Below are 8,247 nucleotides of genomic sequence, written 5' to 3' on the forward strand. Positions count from 1 at the left end.
ATCTGTACAAAACCGTTCTTGATATACAAATTATAATCAAACACACCCTTAACTGTTTGTTAGGTACCAACAATTTGGAAAATCGCCAAATTAAATAGTCCTTGTTACTTAAGAACCCAGCCAGCCATATGTAATACGGTTTGAAACTCAAAAATATTTCGATTGACGGTCGAATGTTGTTCGGTTTTGATTGAATACTTTCATGTATAATAATTTTGGAAATATCGTGTGCGTGGGAGACGTCAAAACTTCAGACTCAAAAAATATAGTAATAATATGTACGCAATTCCTTTACCCCGAAGGTTGGAATAAAAAAAGTTTTTTGAGGTTTTATTCAAAAAGTTAAAAAAAAATAAATTAAACTAGATTTTTGGTGTACGCCGTAATGTATTATAGAACCGAATGGCTTAGGTAGATCAAAGTGATGGGTCATGTGATTTATTTATTATAATTATTTGATTTTCAATGTATACATACATAATACATACATTAATCTTAAAAATGTCAAAATAATAAAGTTTGAAATTGAAAACATATATTCGGTACTCGATTTTTCAACTAAATAATAATATGGACATCGTAATACTTATAGTTTTTGTGCTATATAAAACGACGTTGTATTAGACATCAAATTATATCCAAAAGTCAGTGAAAATAAATCATTTTTATAAACTTTTTTTCAAATAGTTATAGTTTGCAGAGTAAGAATTTTTTTTTTTTTTTTTGTCTTGTTATCATACGTCAGTTTAATGAGTTTTAACTTCTGTTAAAAACGTTGTATGATTGATTTTGTTAAGTATAAACTATTTCCACATATTTCTCTATCATGGACGAAAAAAATAGTGAAATCGATTGAAAAAAACCTTTAGCTTATACTTCTTTTTTTAAATGAAATGGATAATATAGATAAAAATTATCTTATATTTTAATTGGGTAAATAATAATTGTGATTTAGCTACCTTACATAAGTGGGAAGTGGTTCACATTTGTATAATTTAAAACTTGTTTTATCCGTAGTGGTTTTTACTTATTATAATATTATAATTGAAACGAAGCTATCTTTATTTTATAAACTTATAACGATCGTTTAACAGCTACTATAGTACACGTACTTCAACTTATTCTGTACACATGTCTATACAAGAGCAGTAGATGCAGTACAAAACAAAAACATATTTAAATATGATGGGAAATTAAATTATTCACCATTATATTAAATATCAATGCGCATATTAACAGTAGTCATAAATAAATTGATTCGTCAAAAAAATGATTAATTTTAAATTATGTTCTGTACGAGTTATTACGAGTAAAGTTCTCATATTAAAATGCTAATTCATAACCTTAAATAACGAAATGTATACTTAAACAAATATCATATTATAGATTTTATGTGACAATAATAGACATTAACATTGAGTATAAATACCAAAAAAAAAACCTTAATAATTCAATAATAAAATATAAGTGATTTATTTTCATTAAATTACTGGAAACTGTCAAGTATGTCAAAGGATACATAAAATGTATAGTTTCATATTATCGTCTTACGACCACTAATCTATAAAAAATTAGTTTAAAATTGAAATAAATCAAATTAATTTTCTTTAAAACATTAGTTTAATGCATAGGTACATAGTATCGTACTTGCAGAACAAGGCACATAAACAAAGGCTATAGAGTATTGCATCATCTAAATAAAACAATAGTTGACGTAAAATAATTAAAACAAAAAAATAACATAACAGTATGGCTTAAGTACATAAATTATTTTAAAATTCATAATGTCACAAACTAACAACAAATATAATTATACTTAATAACTTGCATAGTAATATTGTTAGGTATTATTGGTTCAGATATGGATATAAAAAGAATAGCCAGAATAATTTTATAAAAAGTATATTTAAAATGAAAATTTATTAAATATATAGCATAAAATTGTTGTAATTTCAACATAATACGTCATATACAACAGCAATTATATGTTTATATCTAATAATTGTATTATTTTTATTTGGAGCTCCGAATTTATCAATTTGTTTTTCATAGCCCGTGATAATCACTTATTTATTTAACAAATATTAATTTATAAATGTGGAATAACAATAGTTCATAATATGAGTTTGAAATGATTGAGTCAACATAAAATTCGCACTATACAGACAGTAAATTGTCTAGATTTAAATTTAGTATTTAGAGACCAAAAGTTTGGGGTTGCAAAATAATTAGAATATGCAGCTGTATTATTAAAATATATTATATTATTATATTTTTAAAATATAAATATAAAATAATTTATATATACATATATTTAATATAATCGTTGTTTATCAAACGTTTTAAAATTGGAACATATATCTAATATGTACATCGTATTATTATAGCTGATGTAGTTTTATATCATTGTAAGCTACTAAATAGTAAATGTAAGCAACGATAATTATTTATATTTTCTATTCAAATAACAGTATTTTGGTAATTGTATGTATGTTTGTATGTGTATTTGAAGAAAATTCAATAATGCGTTGTAATGTTTTTTTTTCTAAATATTTACTAAATTGCTCGGGAAATTGGTAAGAAATAAAATCAATATAAAAAGAAGGTATAGACACTTACTATTACAAGTACTTGTACGAGTTTTTCCATCGTAAAAATATTTAATAACGGACACACAACCTACGCAAGGTTAAAGCTTTCTTTTGGCATATTTATTTGTAACAATTTTCTATTTAAATTATATTTTGTATGATTTTATGATTTTTATTTTGCTTTTCACTCTTCAGATTCTAATACGAATTCAAATGAGTTATCGTTGAATATTTCATGTATAAAACAAATACATATCAATACATAACTATTATAGTTTTATTAAACTTAACTATTCATTTAAGGTTTTTTAGGTATTTTTTTCGTTTTTGTGTGCTCACTACTAATGTTAACTTTAACGTTTTGTTAAAATATTAGCATAATATTTATTATATAGTACAACAATATGTTGACAAGTTAAAATACCTGTTTTAATATTTGTATAATACATTTTTAGAAAACAAATTATTTAAGAATAGTGTGGTAATGATCCGTGAAAATAAAATTAACCCAATAACATAATATTATAAATAAAATATGTTTTAAAAAAGTATAATTTATTGTTGATTGTAGAAAAAAATATGTTAATTTTTTAAATTGATATTAATTGAGAAAAAAATTTCTCGATTTTAGTAACATAAGGTATTCAATGTTCCTAAAGAAGAATAATAAAAAAAAAAGCATGGTCAAGTGGATACCACTCTACTGTATAGTTGGTTACTATTGTTTATGTGGTTAATTTGAATCAAATGTTAGGTATATCATTGTATACAAAAAATGATTCTGAATGGAAATGATTTGTCAGCCTATCATTTATTTTCCAGTGGGTGGTGAAAAAAGTGATTTATGTTTTAATGACCTAAATTCCCCAACATTTAAGCTATTTTATAATTATTGTAAGTCAAACTTATGGAAAATGTTGTACTAAATTTTTAACTCTGCATATACATAATTATTTATAAATTAGAACTTTATAATTTATATAAATATTCATGATTTTGAAAAATTGTTGTTCATATTTGAACTTCAAACACTAATAAAAAAAAATTGTTAGTATGGACTCTTATAATTTTTGAATCACTATAGAACTATCTTATGAGGAACTTAGTAATAAATATTCAAGAATTTTGACTCAGCCAAAAATTTTTTATTAATATTTAAAAAAAAACGAATATTTCAAATGCCTAAAAATAGCATAAATAACATTAAAAAAATTGAAATATTTTCAAAATTAAATTAGTTAAAGAAAATTTCAATTTAAATAACTGGTAAAATTTTCATGTATCTACGACTTATACTTTATGAATAATAACAACTACTGAAAATGGTTTGAGCATAAATCGTTATCGCTACGCGATTTTGTAAAAATGTAAAACTCAAACGCTCATAACACTTTTCCTATAACGAAGATTCGAGTTTTCTTTTAAGTTATTTGAACAAAAACTAATGTAATACTTAGTGTTGGATTTTTTAATCTTAGATATAAATACAAAACAGTTTATGAATTTTCAACCACAAAATTATATGAAAATTTTTGCAATGTTGATATATTTTGTAAAAATTCGAACTTTCAACACTTATAAAAAAAAATTGTGACTAAAGATTTTTGTTTTTTTTTTTTTTATCTATAATAAAAAAAACTTATAAGAAACGTTGTATTACATTTTCAAGTTTTTTACCTTATCAAAATTTCGAAACAAAAAAAAATCAAAAATTTTAATTGTCTAAAAATGAGTTAAAAAAAGCCAAAATATTTTGAAAATTTAACTATATATAGATTACACTATATTATAAACATTTGGAAAAGATTTAAAGTGTTTATAGTGATTAGTTTTTGAGTTACGCCATATAAAAAAAAATCGGTTTTTGTTTTTCCCGATTTTTTTTTAAAACTACTTGAACATTTTTACTTTTGATCTCTATAACGTACCAAGAATATTCATTTTGCGATCGAAAACCACCCCCGAAGTTTGAAATTGAAGTATTATTTCGACAAGTTATGCTGTATACATACATAAGAAAAATAACACATATAATTATAAAATCAATGCATTCATAATTTCGTTAAGAATCTAAAAAAAGTATGCTTAGAAGTATGAATTGTCCCAAGATAATAATTAAATAAGAATAATCTATCATTATATTATTTCAAATGTATATAACTATATAATTATTGAAAGATTATAGAATTAATTAATTAATTATGTACCTAACAGAAGTCTGCGTAACTGTGCCGATATACTTTAAGTATTGCATATGCTACTATATAACTATACCAAAATCGGGTTCTCGGTAAATTATTTGGAACCGTGCGCTGATTGGTCGATATTTAAGTGGCATTCAAAACTTACGCAAAGTTTGAAGGTTAATGGATTACTGTAAGTGCGGCGTGCATTCTAACGTTAAACATCTCTGATGTTTAGATATACACTATCGTCGTGATAAATTGTATTATTTATTATACTGAATAACATGTTCTATAATCATGTTCAATTTCAGTACAATAAATGTATAATATGCCCGTACAACAGTAATATCGTTTCACAATAAACATGAAACTGCATTCGATAAAATAAAAATATAGACATTGGTATTTTTTATGTTATTAGAATGTTATAAGTTAAGTTCTTTTATTAAGATTTGTGTGTATAAATGTAATATTGAAAAATCTAATAAGTATTTCTATTTTAGAGACGCTACACCAAAAAAAAGTTTATAATGTTATTGTATCATTGTAATAGTCGCATGTCGTGACAATGGTGATATCTCTAACAGTTATCGTGAATAGATAAATCTATGACCTATATACTTTTCTACGACAACAAATTTACACTTGACCTATCGTATTTATATGCCGTGTTTGCCGTGTTATTGGGTTATAAAATAAATAAATTCTTGATATCGCAGGAATATTATTGCAATGGTATACATACTTTCGATTTTCGGCTTTGTTATATTATTTAGTATACTCAGCTCAAGAATTCGCAACAAAAGTTTAATAATTTTAATGTTAATTATGACATGATTTTCTTAGTATAGAATTAATGTTGTGATCAATGTATAAGTAAAAGTTATTATATGTTCGATTGATTTTTTCTTGGTGAACAATGATTGAATTTTGTAATTTTAAAAACCTATAAGTAACCAAAGTAATAATATTGTTTAGATATTAATTTGTTTTAATAAATTACGTATTTAAATTTCATTCAGATCTCGGTTGCTTTGAGTTTAAATTTACAGTAAATCCAACGCAACGAATTCTTAATTATATCACCATAATGGTTTGTTGTGAGTGTATTTACACCATGTCTCTCTAAACTATTGATTCTTTTGTATATAGTATATTTATTTAAATAATATTATTAAGATACATTATAATATTAGTATTTATTTAAATAAATAAATTATATAATAATATATTAACAAACGAACAACGACAATTCGAGCACTCTAAGTGCAATTACTGTATAAGCATTAAGCATATCATAGTTGGATTATACGAATTATTATCAGTTGTATGTGACTGTTAGACGATGGAATAAATATATATTACGCCAAAAAGAAGAACAATTTAATTCAAAATAATATATAAAATTTAAATTTATTTTAACTCATTTTATAAAAACCGTGTATTTCAAATACATCGGCAATTCGTTGAACATAAATAATTAATTCTTTGCGTTTTAAATAAGTTAATAGTTTAATTATTAAATTTACTGATATTTTATACTTTGAAAAGTTATGGTATTACAAAAAACGTATAGGTCTTGTTAAAATATAATTTTGCATAATGTTCTGTCAACCCTGCGCGTGTTTTAAGATAAAATGACTCTAGTCAATATACGACTATAATGTACATCATTCTATGTTTATTATATATAATTGTTACTTCTACACATGAAGTATGCATGTAACGATAATTTTGTATTTGAACACATGCCAAAAAAAAAAAAAAAAAAAAAATTGTAAATTTATAAACATATTAGTTGTTTGGTTTTAAGCATGACATAAAACATAAGGCCGTCGAAGGTGGTTAAAATAATTCAATAAAATTGAATGTGTTTTACGCTTTAGAAAATAAGTTGTTTACAATAATTTATTTAATTGGTTAAAGTTGACATGCACATTGCACAGCGAGTGTTACAAAAACAGTTGTTCAGGCCTGTTAAGGTATATAATAGTACGTTGGGTTCACTAGCGCACTCGCAATGTTTATTCCGACCCACCCTTTCCCTTAGCGACATCCGCTAAACCACAATTTATGTTTATATTATACATATATTTTCCGATTTTAAAACGAACGAAACAATATAATAATATAATATTAATTTTATATACCTACTCAAACATAATATTGTATGACATTAAATTACGCATTTGAACGAATGTAAGCTATAAAGTACCTACGTTTAATTAATTTTAAATTTCCATTATAATAATATATTTGGTATTATATCAACTATCTACTTATACTATACCTATACATTAAACAGCTATATTGCATAAATTTAAATCATAATACTATTACAATATAGGTATAATATTAATGTTGCGTATAACAATAGCATTATTGTTAATTTGTATTTTCGAATAGCAAATGGTACCTGTATACATTTTTTTATTGTAATACTACCGTTCTATATTAAAATATGAATTAAACATAATAGCTTAGTATATTTTTTAATGTATTGTTTAAGATACATTTTAATCTAAAATTGTATAATAGTCTACGTGTTTAGTAGGCTGTGTGCATATTATTGATCGGTTGATTATTTTTTGTCAAATTCTGTCTGTACATAGATATAATATAATTTATGATGATTCCGATGCGAATGCAGATGGTTTTAAAGTCATAGCCGTTTAAGTTTACACGAACACACAGGTGGAAAATAGACATTTTAGAAATCGTGACGTTGATAGGCGCTTTAAAAATGATTAATTATGTGTATATGCTACATGAGCGTATGTCTTACACTATACTTATATTATTATTCAACAATAAAATAAAGTGTTAGTCCTTTATACTTCGTAGTTTGATTTTTCTACCTTAAAACACTTATAAATTAATTAGCCTGCACTATGCCCAGATTATTTTTAGCTTTATATTTTATATTAATCGTTAAAATATTATGTTCTATAGTGAACAATTAAACATTTTAAGACAAACAGAAGACAAAAATATTTTTATACTATTATTTGCCTAAAAATAATGAGCACCAGTACTCAAGTTATAAGTGATAACTGCATAGACTAAAAATAAAAAATAAATATGCAAAAGAATATAATTCCGACAGAAAAAAAATACTATTCTTTTATATTATTATACGCATATAATCTAATATTATATAATTCCTTTAGGTTGCGCTTTGATTTAAAGCAGAATAGTGATTTTCAACTATAATTTATTTATCCTATGAAAAGTCCCAACCATAAAGTTGCACGGGAAAACTCACATGCCACGAATTATCTCATTTTTATTTTCTTTCTACAGATTTCCCTTATGGAAACCGTAACGAGTCGTAATTGTTATCGGGTTTGACGTATCGAACGTATGACTATAAATACATACATATGAATATGCCATAGTGAAATATAATCGATACATTTTACAGTAGTGCTAGGGGGTCGAGTGAATTTCTCAGGAAACTCATTTTCATT

Source organism: Aphis gossypii, chromosome 1 (assembly GCF_020184175.1).
Source record: "Aphis gossypii isolate Hap1 chromosome 1, ASM2018417v2, whole genome shotgun sequence".
NCBI classification, from domain to species: Eukaryota; Metazoa; Arthropoda; class Insecta; order Hemiptera; family Aphididae; genus Aphis; species Aphis gossypii.